The sequence below is a fragment of the Tyto alba genome, unplaced genomic scaffold, assembly GCF_018691265.1.
Source record: "Tyto alba isolate M040663 unplaced genomic scaffold, T.alba_DEE_v4.0 Super-Scaffold_41, whole genome shotgun sequence".
Classification (NCBI taxonomy): domain Eukaryota; kingdom Metazoa; phylum Chordata; class Aves; order Strigiformes; family Tytonidae; genus Tyto; species Tyto alba.
In genome coordinates this window covers 16740309-16756378 of record NW_024881317.1, presented here as the reverse complement: position 1 = coordinate 16756378, position 16070 = coordinate 16740309, and the positions used below count along the sequence as shown (strand labels likewise).

Sequence of the window (16070 nt, the reverse complement as noted above, 5' to 3'; positions counted from 1 at the left end):
TTCCACAGAATTTTGTTTTCATCAAGACAGTAAGATACACTGTTTCTCTTTAATTAAAAAGAGTTCATTGATTTTTTTGTATGATATACATCTACAGAGAAAGAGAAGCCTTGTTCTTGTACTGCAGCTATGCTTCTAATTTGTACCTAATTTGCACCAGCAATGTAACTGATCTGTTAGTGCTGTGCCTTCTTGACCTGGCATGGACCCCCAGTGATGAAAAATGAGCCTTTAGTATACTAACGGGGTAGATTTTGACCTAGGCTAGTGTTAATTTTTTTAATTTGCAATGTAATTAGGGGCAGGTTGCATGCAGTAATATGCTTAGATCAGATGGTCTTAGGGAAGTGGTGGTGAATTGGGAAGATGGAATCAAACAGAACACGGAGAGATTTTGGGAAGGAATAATTGCATCTTTTGCTCAGGAGTTTTGTAACTGGATGGGAAAAGTTGGCATGTGGTTGCTGCCCAAAGTGTAAGTTACATTATGATGAGATTTGTTCTCTCTGCTCACTTCGGGTATCTGGGTTGTGTAATGAAATTACTTCGAAAATCTTGCTCTTCTTTCTTCCTGTATTTGGTTTCAGGATGAGTGCTTAATCTGGTGTGTTTTGATCAGTGTTGCAATTAAATCTCAAGTCTTCAGCCAAGCATAGACATTTCCTTTGGCAACACAACAGCTATTTTCATTCTTTCTGTCAGCAGAAGAGAGGAAAAACCTGGTATTCCCATAAACTACAGAAAATGAAATTTGATCATGAATATGAGTCTTCCAAGATTTATTTCCTCTATTCTTCTTTTGGATCTGAAGTAAGCTCTGGTTCAGTACCTCTGTGACATCAGAGAACAGAGGTGCATGTGCTACAGAATTGTCCTTGGCTCTGGTGCTCCACCCGTATGATTTCTGCTCTGATGTTTACTTTCTTTTGTTAGGAGGAATGCTGATCTAGTCCTGTCCCCTCAATAATGTGCATAATGTATGCAGTACTGGCTCCTTTCTCAAGGTTACCTCCATTTCAAGACTGGTTATCTGCTGCCCGATAATGGTCTCTTACCTTCCTTTTGCTTAGCTGATTTTACTATTGCTAGTCCTGTATACGCATGGTTAGAAATCTGAATTTTGGCATAGGCATGGGCTTTTCAGGGTGCTGATTATGCTAATCAGCCTTAATGGCCCTGACCAGCTTCACCTTGGTGAGCCTTTGCACATCTCTGCTCATGAGACCAGTAGCCCCATTTAAATTCAGCCCTGAGCTTTCAGTCCCTGCTTGAGCTGCCTTGGAGGCATGCCCCTCTGCAGCTCAGCCACAGCCATGCATGCCCCTGGCCAGGGACCCTGCTGATTTGCACCCTGATCCATGGACTGACTTCTTGGCTTGACCTTGAGCCTGCCTTGTCTCCACAGACTTGTTTGGTGACTCTTGTTTGACCCTGACTGCCACTCCTGGAGCTGCCCTGCTCCATCTTGCGGTGGCCGGGGGACGGAGTCCTGGCCACTGAAGGTGCCTGCTTTGCTGCCCTTGTTGGCATGCTTGATACCTTCAGTTTAGGGAGCAGCCAGCTGTCGCTACTCCCTGACAGGGGTTTTGAAGGTTGGCTGATACTGTTTTACTGCTTTGGGTAAGTACTAAGCATGAAAATATTGGCCAGCTTTTGCAGAGCTTTCTTTTCATCTTTAGTTGACAGATAATGATGCTCATTTCTTGCAAATGCAGGCTTTACTTTAGTGTTCTTTACACATTTCCTACCTGCATATTGGGCAGTATGTGCTATAGGTGATCCACTACTGGGGAGGACTCACAGTGATTTTCAGAGTGCTTTCTAGATTTGTTTTCCCCAGTCTACAAGAATATCATTATGGCTTTGAGATTTCTACTGGTGTAGAAAAAAACAGGACAGGTAAAGTATATGCAAGAAAACATGTTCGACAAGGACTTCCTCCAATTAATGAATTTTAAGGATGTTTCCAAGCAAAACTGAAAATTATGGTTATATTTTCAATCCTAACTGGTTAGTTTTCTCTTGGAGACAGATTGTTACCATTGTTTTATGATGGCATGCTTGATGTAGCTGTCGTTTGCCAGCTGGACACTTGGAAAAATGTGCATTAGTGCTAAAATCGAGTTTTAATGTGTTGTAGTTTTGGACCTGAAAAAAGACTCTCCTTTATAATTCTGATTTCACAGGAAGATTCATAGCGTAGGTCATGTCATGCAGTTTGGTGCTTTTTTGCCAGAGCCTCTGTTTATTTGTTTTTGTAATTAAAACATTCTTACATGATCCAGAGGCTTCACCTTTTCCTTATTGTATCTTTAAAATACTTTTTATATGTAGAGTTAGACGTATCAACATTTATACCTCGTGAAGAAGTGAAAGATTTGAAAATACTGTGATTCAAATTTATACTTAGAATGTTTTCTCTAGGAGGAGGCTTACTTTTCATGGGAAATAGACATGCATCGTTTATGTAATTTATAATTAATTTGGTTTAGTTAAGGATTATTTAAAGTTTCTGGGGGAGATTTATTTTTTTTTAAAGGACAAACAGGCCTAGTCCCATTTCTTATTTTAGGTAAAATAGCCAAATACAGCAGTGGTACCAAGTAGTTTATTTCCAGTTTTCTAGTAGGTGCAGAGGAACCAGTTAAAATATTTTAAAGGCTAAGGCATACTTTTTCCTTCAGTTCCTATTTTCATGTGGCTGCTCATTTGCTACACTTCAACCTGAAACACAGATCAGAATGCCTTATGTGAAACTAGTGTGATGAGAGGTAGTTTTCTAGAAATGTGTATATGTTTCTTATGCATACAAAGGAAGAGATTAAATATGATCCATCAAAGAACTCTTTTCCCTTTGGTCTCACCACTTTTTTTGTGTATAGGAAGAGGTAGAAGACAGCATGAATAATACTGGATCATGTGTTATGAAAACAGGCAAGAAAATAATATTAAAATGAAGTGTGGGGAGGACCAGATATATGGTGCTAAAAAATTTAATGCCTTATTAGAAAAACAGAAGACATTGATTAACAAATTCAGAGAGAAAAAATTTTGTCTCAAAATTAATGATATTCATAAATATTAGAAGTTCAGAGTATGGTGCCCACTTGTTCTGTAGTCAAAAGGTAGTGTTGGACAGAGGAAGGAATGCCTCATAAATGTCGCCTTATTCTACTTACACTATGCAACTACTGTCTGGGGAAGCAAAGAGTTGCTTTGAGAACTTGGGATATAAACCAGAATTCTATCATCAAAATATAGAAAATTGGAATATGGCCATGAAAAATAAGCATTCTATCCCAGCCCTGGGCAGGTGACAACCAAGGGTCTTTTCCTTGCTCTAGCACACTGTAATGCCAGAAAGGAGAAAGGGATAATAGATTTAGTACTGAAGGAAAGATTCGAGATGATAAATCAATTTGAGGTTAATACTCAGGTCTTTGAAGGTGGACCTTTTCAGTAAGTCTGGCTTTGTAATCAGAAGTCTGAGCTTTAAGAAGTTAAGAGTAGGGAGAAGAGGAAGGAAATGCTTAGATTTCCTTTGCTGTGTAGATTAAAAGCACCACGCACTGCCAGTACCATAGTATTAAGAGGAGAAAAAGAAGAGGATAATGAAGACTAACATGTTATTACTGACAAACTTCCAGTGATGTAAGGTAAGCTGGGCTGACAGAATTATATACAAATGCCTATTTGAAACTGACTTTGTAATGCCATTTCCACAGGATGCAATAATACCTTTTCAATGGTGTACTGCCTAAAGTGATCTGATCAGATCTCTATTTCCTCACAACAAAGAAAAAAAAAAATATGAGAAACAACTGGAAATATGAGGATTGTTCAGTTTAGAAAGGTCAATAAACAGGAATAGAAGTTAAAAAGGTAAGTTTGAAAGTGGTTAACTAATAAAAACATTATTAAGGATACAAAGAAACTGATCGTAATAATTTATTAAGAACTCTTTAAAGGTCTTTTTTTTTGCAGTATCTCTTTGTCTTTTCCATAATTGTACAGTGAAATCAAAAAATGATTAGACATACAGATAGATAAGAATATCCCTGGCTTCATTGCGTAAGATAACAGTGGAAGACATGCTGCCCGATGCAGTGGTGTATGCTGGTAGCCAATCAGTGTTTCACTTTTGGAAAGAATTGTTTTAGGGACATAACTATCCCCTTAAAGTTTTCTTTGGACAAGAAATTATGTGAAGGCAGCTGCTTTCTTAATAAAAGATTTGAGCAAAGGGATACACATAAGACCTTGCGAGTTACTTGGAAAAGTGTTACTATCTGAAAACTTAAATTGAGTTAAAACTTCAACCAAGAAAAAATGCTGAGATGGACTGAAATGTGTGTGAGGCTCTGGGACTTGCTTCCTCCAAGGTGCTTAGTGACTGGGGTTTGCTCTCCTAGCACTCCATATACTTAAATCTTCAGGCTGTAATACATAGCTCACACATTTACTTCCTTCCCAAGCTGTGTGGGTTTTGTTTTGTTAAATGGCATGTACAGAAGTCCAAATACTCCTTCTTGGTCCTTCTTGTACCTATTGTTATTTCATCTGTTCTTGGTCAAAAAAAGATAGAGATGCTGATGAAATTGAGATGCCATGTGAGTATGAGCATGACTCAAAAGGACTGGAATAGCAAGGAGAAATGTTTTAACTATAGAGGGAGAGTATAGGAGAGAATCTGTTGTTCTCTTTCTTCACCCTGTCTGGCCAGTGAAATGCAGAAACCAGTGAAGTGGATGTAGAAGCCTCCACGGGAGTGAAGAAATCCCTTTGTGGTTCAGTGGCAGTAGTTCCTGAATCCAAGGCAGGACAGGGAGTGGCATTTTTCCATATGCATCCTCCTCAGTGCGTTGTTTGATCTGCAAGAAAAATACATTCTTTCTGCAGTCAAAATTCCCTGACTGCTCAGACTCACATGGGGTGGCAAAAGACTTCTTTATTTCAAGTGTTCAATTAAACATCAACTTTTTTTTTTTTTTTCCTTTTAACTCAAGAAAACTCATAGTGGAATCTCTGAGTGAAGTTATATGGTTAGTGTCTCAGTAGTTCAGGATAAAGGACAGCAGTAATTTATTTTAACCTTAAAATATCTGAATAATAAATTCAGAAGGTAATGCTTTCTGGAAAAAATGAAATGAGATAATTATTGGAAATGCCTGTCTGACCACTTTAAATATGGAAGCCATCTTTACACATGACTTTGTCAAGCATATAAGACTTTCTCTGTTAAACTTTTGTTCCTTTTTTTGATGTAAGTTAACTGTAGATCACTAACTAGGGAAGATGACCATTTAAATAAGACATACTAGATTGTCCACTTGATTTTTGTTATTCATCAGCATCTCATGTAATTTGTACTGATTTCTAGTACATGCAGCCTTTTTTCACCATTTTTACATGGAACATTGAAATAAAAAGCCACCAACTTTTCTTAAATAATAATAGAATATGCAGTGTGTACTTAATTTGCTTTTCCTGTTAGTGATTCCAGGAAGATGATGTCTGGCCAAAGCAAATTAACAGAATGCTATTTTAAATACTTGTTTTAAGAAACAGTTAAAGGGCTTATGGATTATCCTGTGGCAGCAGACTTGCTTCAGCCTTTATCTTTCTTTTAAATAGTTCATTGGTTTACATGCTTCAACTGAGGACCAGCAGACATTCCAGTCAACCCGCTGTTTCCTCCCAAATTCAGTAGCATTGATGTTGCACCCATAGTGACAAAATGTGAATTAGAATGATGATTTTCACTTGTACTTATTAATACTTTGAAATACATAGAAATCATTGTCTTGTTCTAAAGTAAATCAGCCTAAAATATGTAGTTATATTTCATGTTATCTTGCTTTTAGAGTTTGAGAGTTAAGCTCTGCAAACATTAAAGCTGTAAGAAATAGAAATGAAGTCTTTAAAATGTTTTGACTCACGTTTTCTCTTACTATTACTTTTATATTAGGAATTTGGGCAACCTTCTAAACAAATATACCTTTAGCAGAAAGAAGTAACTCTGAGTGATTTTAGTTGAGCATAGTGCTCATGATTTCATGTGGAATTACAGAAAGGCTGAGAGGCCTGGAAGAGAAATTGCTTGCTTTTCATAAGTTTAACAAACTTGTTGTTGTTTGAGATCTAGGTGCAATTGCCTCAGGAGGTAGCTAGTAAGCGAACTTCATAAACTGATTGATAGTTACAAACCCCTTGAGAACACCAGTTAATTTGTTCGTAGATGAAAGTCAGTACTTTTAAAATGAGAACTATACTATCCAAAGATCCATTGTGTATTTTATGTATTTTAAATTTCTGAGAGTAAGAGATAGGAACTTCCCTCAAAAGATTCTGATGACTTTTTCTGTTTTTTTAAAAATATAATTTTGGATTTTCTATTTAAATTACATACCTAAAATATTTATGGTATCATTTTGCTATGTTTATATGTTTCTAAGTAAAAGCAAGGACGCTTTTGTGCTGAAATTAGAGATACTATATTTCTTCCACTTTATCATTGCGAGGTATTTTGGTTTCTCTACCTGCTACTGCAGAACTTCATACTGAAATAGCTCTTCAGTCATAAACTGATTTTTTTTCTATTGCACCAATAGTTCTGTAATATCTAGTGTAGTGATTATTGAGGTTTGCAGAGAAACTCTGTTCTTGGCTGCAGCAGTACAAGTTTGGCATAGTGTTACGTTTCAAGTTACTTTGTGCTGCAAATAAAGGCTGTGGTTGTGAATATGCACAATTCCACCCAGTTTAGTTGGATAAAGCTTGAAAGCATAGTAGCAGGTATAGACAGATCTCTTGTTTTAACATGGAGAACAGAACACCAGCTTCTGGATTTCAGGGAATTCTGCCTGTGTGTTTTTGTAAAGGAAAAATTAAATGCATATGGAAAGAATTAGTTATGTGACTTACTAAATGGGAATGTACATTTTTCTCTGCTCAGAAACTCCTAATAATATTCAGTTAGACTTTGATAAGGTTTTTTTTATTATTTACAGAGGATATACTGCTTTCTGGAATAATCAGTAGAGAGAAAACTAAAATCACAGTTACTCCTAATTTTTTAATTTTGCTGTTCTACCTGCCATTAAGAAAGAGAGGATTGGCAATTTTGTGCCTATGCTATATATTTATTCACAAAAATTAGTTCACTTTGTGAAGAACTGCAGAAAAAGACAAAGCTTTGTTTTATGGCAACAGTAGTATGTTTGGATGAAGCAATTTTCATAAGTGGAGTTTTGGTTACACATTGCACCGTCTGAAATGGTGTATTCTTTTTAAACTTTTTCAAGCACTGAAACTGTAGTTTTAAGTATCATAGGTGGAGCTCTCATGTTGGAAGTGTTTTGAGCTTTGGTTTAGTTGGCAGTTTGCTCACTATCATTTTTCCTTTTGTGGTACATCTATGTATTTTAAAAAAATATGGAAGGACAGGTTGGCTTCCTGACAGAGTTTTGATGGAAAATTTCCTTAAGTTTATTTGGCTTTACATTTTCCATCCGGAGACTTTGTCATAGGCAACCAGTGTACAGAGTACCTGTGATGGCAGCTCTACATTTAGCTGTCAGCACACTGGTATAATCTGCAAACCTTCAGCTTGCATTAAAAAGTGGAAAAATGCTTCTTTCATTTAGGTTTTGAAGGGAGATGTTGTATTTGTGAGATCAAAATAGTCATAGAGAGTCCTAGATTATTTTTGTCAGTACCATTAAGGCTACAGTGTCCAAGTTTTCAAAAGCTGCAGGTTTGGCTGTCAGTCGCCATTCCTACAACTCTGTGGCCATCTGCCCGTGATCATTCAGGTCGTTTGGAAGAGCCATGCATGAGCTCCATACCGAAACTCTCACTCTGGCTTTTTAAAACTTCTTAAGCTTGTAGTGTTTGCTCAAGGGGAGTCAGCTGGAGGGGACTCTTCTGCCATTGAGACCCCTAGTTCTGCTGGGCGTACACTGTATTGCTTCCTAGCTGGCATGCCCTCACCAAGCACAGTGCTAGCAGGTGTTGGCAGCAATGCTGCCAGAACCAAGGCGCTGTGGGGCTGTGTAACAACAGGGAGAAAAAAGTTTTTGGCCTGTGAAAGGTGGTCTGCTGATTTGAGAGGTTAAAAAGGACAGGTGTTTCTCTAGCTGTAGAAGACACACCGCATTGTGGGTCTGGTTAGGTAGGAGAAGAGATAGTACTCTTTACGGACAATAGTAGTAGCCTCTGAAAGAGAAGGCCTGAGAGGGAAGCGGTGCTGTGACAATGATGTCTAGTTAATACAAGTCAGATTTTACTATACTGGAGAACCAGAAATCCAAATTCAAATACAGCAGAATTTAGACTTCTAGCAGCAGTAAGAATGCTAATTTTCTATCCTGGTTTAGGAGTTTGTCTGTATTTAATTACAATTCTGAAATCTAATACATGAAAGTATTCTGTTATGATTGGTTTGAATACTAAAAAAAGAGGGAACATACTTGTATCTTACCTCTCATAGAAGAGGAATAGAATCGTTAGCCAAGCTAGTTTAAAAATAGGGTGAGAAGTGTGACATATTCAGCTGTGTATACAAAGCTTACCAAATTACAAGAAGAAATCTAATACATAGTAATGGAGTACTTCTCAATTTCACCAGAATTTTTACTTCCTGCCTCCTAAAATCTTGAGATATTTTAAAGCACCTGTACTCTGAGTTCACATGGTTCACTGTCTGACATATGAGACCAGGTTATTCTTGGGTCATATATTTGAGACTTTCCCTGCAACCAGAAGGATAAGAAATAGGTATTTACATGAAAGATGAGAAGATAGTGTGATTTCTTGACTTCAGGAGTTGGAACTTTAAGAAAGACATAATCTCTCACATTCCCATAATAAAATACTTAAATAAGCAACATTAAAGTTAGAAGAAGTTAAAAAGTAAAATGAGAAAGGGAAGGAAAGGGAGTACAGGACTGGAGCGTCCCGTCTATGTTATAAAATAGTCTTTCTCTCCTGTTGTTGAATGTGATAGATCGCTGAGGTTCAACACATCTTTTATATTCTGTATTTTTATGTTGCTTAGTTTACCTTAAGAAAATGTCTACTGCGTAGGGATTACAATCGGACATACTCACCTAAATAGAAGCCCTCCAACTTTTATAGCTCAGTGTTCAACTTTGCTCATTTTTGGGACAAACACTCTGGTCTGCTTGTCATAATTCACCTTTGTATCAGACTTCCAGTACTGCTTTATTCTTTGCTTGAAAATAGGTCTTACTCATCTTCTAAAAGAAAAGATTTTCTTTTCAAAGGCTTGTACTTCTGCTAAGCTTAGTCAGAGCAGATTATTTGATAGGTTGGACTGTTAGAAATGAAAATTTCTTTTACTGAGCTATCATATGAAAAAGAAAGAGAGATTACATCCATATCCTGCTCCAGGATTATCCTAAAGCATGGGAGTCCATTTCGGGCAGCACTTGTGACATTCTTGAGAGCTAGTGGACACTTGGGCTCCCTGTGGGCCAGGAGTGAGAGCTAGCTGATTCTGACTGAGGCCCTGACAGGATCAGGCCATTCAGGCTGCAGGATTGTGCTGGTGTAGGGCTGAGTGTAAAACAATAGGCTGCTTTCTGATTAGATTTTAATTTATGATTTATTTATTATAAACTTCTTCGCTAAAAGGAGGTGCTGTACCTTTAAGTAGCACATGCCGTCTAACCATCAACAGGCATCTTTTGCAAGCTGCTTTAGCCTGTTTCTCCAATCATGCCTGCCTAAGTCAATAAGGCATTGCCAAACCTCCTCGTGCATTAAAGGTTACCGTTTAGCTTGTTCCATGAATCACAGCAGATGCATAACTTGGCAGTGACCATTTCTGTCCCTCCCCTTCTTCGCTTTATACTAACTACAGCCCCCCAGCTCGTTGCTGGCTGAGCCCCCTCCCCCAGCAGGGAGAAGTCATTACATGAAGAGATCAACTTACCAGTTGTCTTCAGAGCAGTGGCTGAGAGCAAAGCTCCTGGTCGTACAGTGAGTGCGATAGAAAGGGGGAGCGGGAGAAAGAGTCGTACCTAGAAGAACTAAGGGCTGTGATACTGAGACACAAGTGCATCTGCTAGCTGTTAGTACTTGGCAGAGGGTTTTCTCCTCCAGGGTAGCTCTAACTTTGGGTAATAATGTTTGTCAGCTACCTGATACTAACGTTGCTCTGCTTTCAAACAGCAGTGTTAGCAAGACCTGGGGGTGAGGTAAGCAAAGAATAATGTCTTGTCAAAAATCATCTTGTCAGAGTTGTATTTTCTTCCTATCTATTAAGACAGAATGTGAATGATTTTTGTGTTGCTAGACATTTTGGAATTGCATTGTTTGTTTCATGTGTAAAAAGTTATTGTTTTGTTTTGGGACAGTTTGGGGGGGGTTGTTTTGTTTTTTTTTTTTTGTTTGTTTGTTTGTTTTTTGTTATTGTTTTGCCTATAGGCACTAAGGGAGAGTAGTTTCAAAGTTAGATTCTTTTGATTTGATATACAATATGCTTTCTGTGAGAGGTGATTAATTTGTGAGTTTTTCTTTACTAACATACAGAGAAATATGATACTCTGCAGCAGTAGATGGTAGTGTTCTGTTCAGATTTTCTACAAAAAATTTGCATGATTGAAAAAGATTTTATAAAGGATATATTTTAGGGATGTGAGCATGTAAAAACTCCAGGCTCCGTTACTTTATTAGCATTCTTTTTGTGCAAATTTATGTAATGTTTAGTATGTGACAGGGCAGAAAGAACTTTATTTTTTAAAAATGTCGTATCATTAAAGAGGGACTTCATGCATTCTTAATATGAGAGATCTTAAGTAATGGAATAGAATAGCCCTTGCTATGTTCTACAAAGTTGCTATTTGATTTACGAAGAGCAGTTTTCCAGATTTTTGTTCTCACAGAGCAGTTTTTCATGCAGTTCATACCAAAGCAGAAAATTTCAGCTACTCATTTGTCTTTTAGGAAATAATTCATCAAGCATAGTACTATTACATACCAAATATTCCATCTAATGAAGTTACTAGCAGAAAACACATTCGATACTCATTCTCCCTCACTCTAACTGAAATGTGATGTATAGTTGTGCATTTTAAAGGAATCATTGCATAGCTTTGTTCTTTCCTTAAGTAAGTCTTCTGAAAACAGTGATTCTGCTTTAGAGCTTTGTCTTTTGTTAGCCCTGTCATAAGTTTATAGTAGCCTAATAAAGTCTAGAGCAATTACTTTCCCTGGTAAAAGAAAGTGGAAGTGAACTGGAAAAAACACGTTGTCCAACAGTGTGTGGTTGACACTCTCTGTAGCTCATGTGTCTAGATAGAAACTGTGTTTTGCTTTCAGGGTGTTTTAAAAGGAGAAGTTTTAACGGTTTTGAGTCAAGACAATGTCTTTTAAGGAGATCTTGTACTGCCTTTGATCTAATTAAAGCAGGGAAAACTTTTTGCAGAGGCTCAGGGAATTTAAATGGATTGATAATCAGTGCAACTGGAAGCAGATCATTGCCCTCTAGTTGTCACTGAAGTTTTTAACTTCCTGGTTGATTGTTATTGAGCACAGAAAATGATAGAGGGACTCACCTTTTCCAGACTGAGGGACCTTAAAATGTGTGGTGGCTCATATGGAAAATATTTCTGTCACCACTGCATGCACATGTGGTCTTCAGAGATCCATATAAAGAACGAATCTAGAGCAGCAGCAGTGTTGCCTGCCAATTATCCTCGTTAGCAAGTAAAATAAAAGCAATGCTGTGTTCCTACCTGGAAGTGAATTTCTGTAGTAAAAGTGCAATATGGAATGTTTTAGCACTGTGATCCATATGCCAAGTACTTTAAACTGTACTGTTCTTAGTTTTTCAGCTAATGCAGCAGACATAATATGAAAAATGGTCTGTTACTTTACCAATGAATCTTAGGTTGCAGATTTTAGTAGGTAGTGAGAAATTTTCTCTTTTAGTTTGTTCATATGGCTAATTTTGAAAATTATATAATAAAAAATACACTGTGTCTACTATTATTATGTAGTATTTCTTTTTCCTGTATTGTAAGAGACCACCCGATAATCTTGTGCATTTCCCTGCTCCAGCTGCAGAACCTTGACTACATAAATATTATTTCTCTAGGAAATTACTCAGTTAAAATTTTTCCCCATGGTGGACAGACAGTGCATTGAAGACAGGGAAATAAGTGAGAAGCCATTTTTAAAAGGAACCTGTATTGTAGTTTGGTGCTCCTTTGAACGGTTCTGTTTAATTTTGCATATTTTAATTGATTTATAGGTATATATTTTTAAAAGTTCTGCTCATAAAAGTGTCAGTTTGTGATAGATTATAAAGTCAATAGGAAGTTGCTTTTCTTACCAGCTTGTGCTTTCTGCATTTTAATGCTGAAAAACTTTGACCATTCAAGAAATAGAAGATTACAAAAATCCAACTGTTATGGTTTTACCCTTAAAGTTCTTAAGAAACCCATAACATTTGTTTTAATGTGTGTATAATTATGTTCTGCTTTTCATTTGTTGATAAGTAATGACTTGGCATGAAGTCAGTGAAACTGCATTGCATCACTGTTCTGTTCAGGAGGGAAATAAGGTTGTATAGCTTTGCAACTTACACCATGTTTGCAGTGGCCAAGTCCAAAAAACTTTGTTTGCTTCATAGGAAATGAGCATGACTCTCTTCATCCATAGCTGGAAGCTCTAGCTGGTACCTTCTTCCAGGTTCAGCCTTGCTGGAAGGTCAGAGTTCAGCTTCCTTCTCTCTGGAGTGTCCAGGAGTAGTAGTTGTCCTCATCAGCAGACTATACTGCTGTCTTCTGTGACTGAGAAAAGAGCTAAGGCTAAGTTGGCAACAGATGGGAAACCTGTGTGATGAGGAATTTGACAGTAAAGATGAAGCAGCATAAGCATATGTGATACCATGCAGAATGCACGAGGCCTGAACTCGTAATTTCAAAACAATGCTTAATCAAGGTTTCCTCCTTCCTACTTCAAATGTGGTGGTTTGGAATCATCTCTAGCATGAAAATCCTTGGTTTGACACTGGGCTTGAGAATTCTTTCAGCAGCTAGAGAGTCTTCCTGAGGAATAGTTTATTCCTGTATTTTCAAGTCTTTCTAAGCATATCATTATCATTCACTCATTGTCAAGCAGGTAGCCTTTTAAATATTGTTTTCTCAGTACACTTGATTGATATTTGTATTTTGAGAAGAGAATTTCACCTGCTTTGACATTTCAGTTGTTTTAGCTGAATTCTCCTCCCACTATAGTAGCTTCTTTAATCTTGTACACATTGGCCATGGATCAGTACTATCAGCACAGATGTCAGTGAAGCTATGCAGATGTACTGAAGTCACCAGCCTGGCCTTCTCAGCAAAAAAGCAAAATCAAATTGTGCAGTTCAGAGTTTTGTTTGTACTGTTTTCTACTAGTATTAAAAAAATGCAGTCTACCTGTCAAAATGTGTGGACAAAGACAACTAAGCCTCACATGTAACTTAAATGTTGATTTGATCCATATTTTAATATGGCAAGTAATCATAATCTCACTAATCGTAAAAATACATGATATATGACTTAACACAGAACTTTCAACAGGTTTAAGCAAATAGGAACTGGTTTGTAAGATTTAAACCTAAATATTTTCAGTTCTTCAATAGTATTTGTTGAGATAAAAGGATGTTTTACTGCAGTTAATATAATAACATTGTTGATAAAAGCAAAGTTCTGATTTAAATATATATATATACTATTTAGCTTTAGGAATATCTGAATACTAGTTACTGTTTAGCTCTCTTCACAAAGCAGTTAAAGTGAAGTGTAGAAAATACTAAATAGTGTTCTCAAAGGCTGAATATATTTTTCATTATAAATGCTGTGTTTATTTAGTCACAGGCGTGAAATGCTTCCCTTTGGAATGTGGGTATAAAGAGGGTGAAAACATCATATTCTACCTGCTAAAATGTGGGAGTCAGAGCAACTTTGAATCTTCGTATGCTACAGAACTTGCTGGTTCTGATCTGTGGCTTATGGGTTGATACTTGGAACAGTTGTTTTATACAGTGTCCCAAGTTGCAAGACCAGGAATAAACATACAGAAGTGCAGAGGACCCTATTGTCATAAGCATTTCTACTTTTGTAGTCCCTGTCCTCTCTACAGCATGTAACTTGACCACAGTAACCAGAGAAGCAAAGTGAACTTGTCAACATTTTAAAAGATCATTCAGTTCTGAACAGGTTCAGGTGTCATGATCCCTACTACACAAATACAACCCATTGCAGGAAACTTAAGAACACTTACAGTTCCAAAGCATATTTAACAGGAAAACTGGCAAAGGAATTAATGACAAAATTTAAAAGATTTGGTTCAGACATTAATCGAAACTATACATACTTTGCACTCAGATGCAAAGTGCACTTTCTGGCCAAAAGAAAATATACTAGGAAGTTACATGAAAATGAATGCTTTTAACACTGGCTTTGTAGGTAAACTGATTTCATTCATGCCTAAAAATAGGCAGGTTGTTTTGATTTCAGAAGAGACTAAAGAGAGTTTCTGTTAGACCTGAACAATTTTTCCTGTTCTTTATTATTGTCTTTCCTACTTTAAGACCTGTGACCCTTACTGTAAGCTTGAAGTTGTGATTTTGCTTCTGAAACTTTTTATATATGCATATACACGTGCATATATATGTATAGAATTAATTCTGTGCTCTAGTGGGCTGTGGAAGATAAAACCTTAATAGAGCATTTTAAGAAACATCTTCAGGGTGTGTGTAGCCCTGTGTAGAATTGTTTCCTGCCTGCACAATCAGTTTTTGAGGTTAGTGGGCGAGTATAGCTCATCCCAGCACTGTGACTTACTTCTGTGTAGTACAATATAAATGGAGCTTCCCCTTGCTGATCCCAGAAATGTCTTACTTAAGCACGAGGGGAAAAAAACCAAACCAGCAAACAACTTGAGGTCATGGCCCTTTTGACACTGTTTCTTGACTGACTTGTTTCTTGTCAGGAAAGAACACTTTTTCTTCTGTCTTGGAGTAAAATTTCTGACTTACTCAGTGGAATCTTGCAGTGTTACACAGTCGAACCTGAGGCGTGTGTGGCAAGTGGTGTGTACTTGTGAAGTGGCATGGGGGGACAGCTAATCAGCAGATCACCCTAGTAGACTACTGAAATTTCAGTACATTTCTGTGGAAGGACTGTGTGGAGAATGAACATGGCAATGTTTACGCTACAGGACTGTTAATGATCCTCATTTAGTGCATTCGGCTTTACCAGCCATACTGGCATGGACTTAGTTACCGTTGTATCTGTGGATTTTGTTGTCTTCAATGTTCTTATGATAAGAAAAGAAAATATCCTTACCCTGTGAAGTGGAGGAGTGCTGTTATACAGCTATTATAAATGCCTGGACCACAAAGGTAAAATACCATTCAGCAGATCAAAACAGTTGTCAGTAAGAACAATGTTTAGATATGCTTGACAAATCAGCCTTTACAGCAGCTTGATGGTTTTCTATCCTACCACTGCCTCAAAGAAACTCTCTATGGACAGGAAATTAACTAGTTAACCTATGGCTGCTCAGTCACTGGGCTCCAGTTACTGATACAACTTCTTCAGTTGTAGGCAGGGAGGACACAGTATAACCCAATAAAACAAGCATTTCCATCTCTGACTTTCATGGAGCCAGCATATAAGAAAATATAATTTCTCCCACTGACATACTGACGAAAATAATTTCTCATCTCTATACCTGAGTATTCCCATGTGCAAGCCAAGGTTAATAAGGCTTCCACTGATTCTTCTGAGAAATTGATATATCACCTTGACTATATTTTCCCACAAAACATTACCCTTAACCCTTCTCTTTATGAAGCATGAGAATGTTTGAGAGCCTTTGTAGACTGGTAACTAAGGAGGGATTGAGCCATTTATTTATTTAGCATACATAAAAGAAAGTTACTTGGATTTACTGTAAAATTGCTCTATTCTGAGTTAGAAAAAACAGATGGTAATTTACATATGGCAGTAATTGCTGACATCACCAGTAGAACATCTGAAAGTAAGACA

At 37.2% G+C, this 16070-nt stretch overlaps 1 protein-coding gene across 2 annotated transcripts in view; it reads left to right on the top strand.

Annotated features, from left to right (window-relative positions):
• The window catches only part of THSD4 (thrombospondin type 1 domain containing 4), a 351408-nt gene that overhangs the window by 216381 nt on the left and 118957 nt on the right, over positions 1–16070 (top strand). The gene's annotated exons all lie outside the window — the stretch shown is intronic.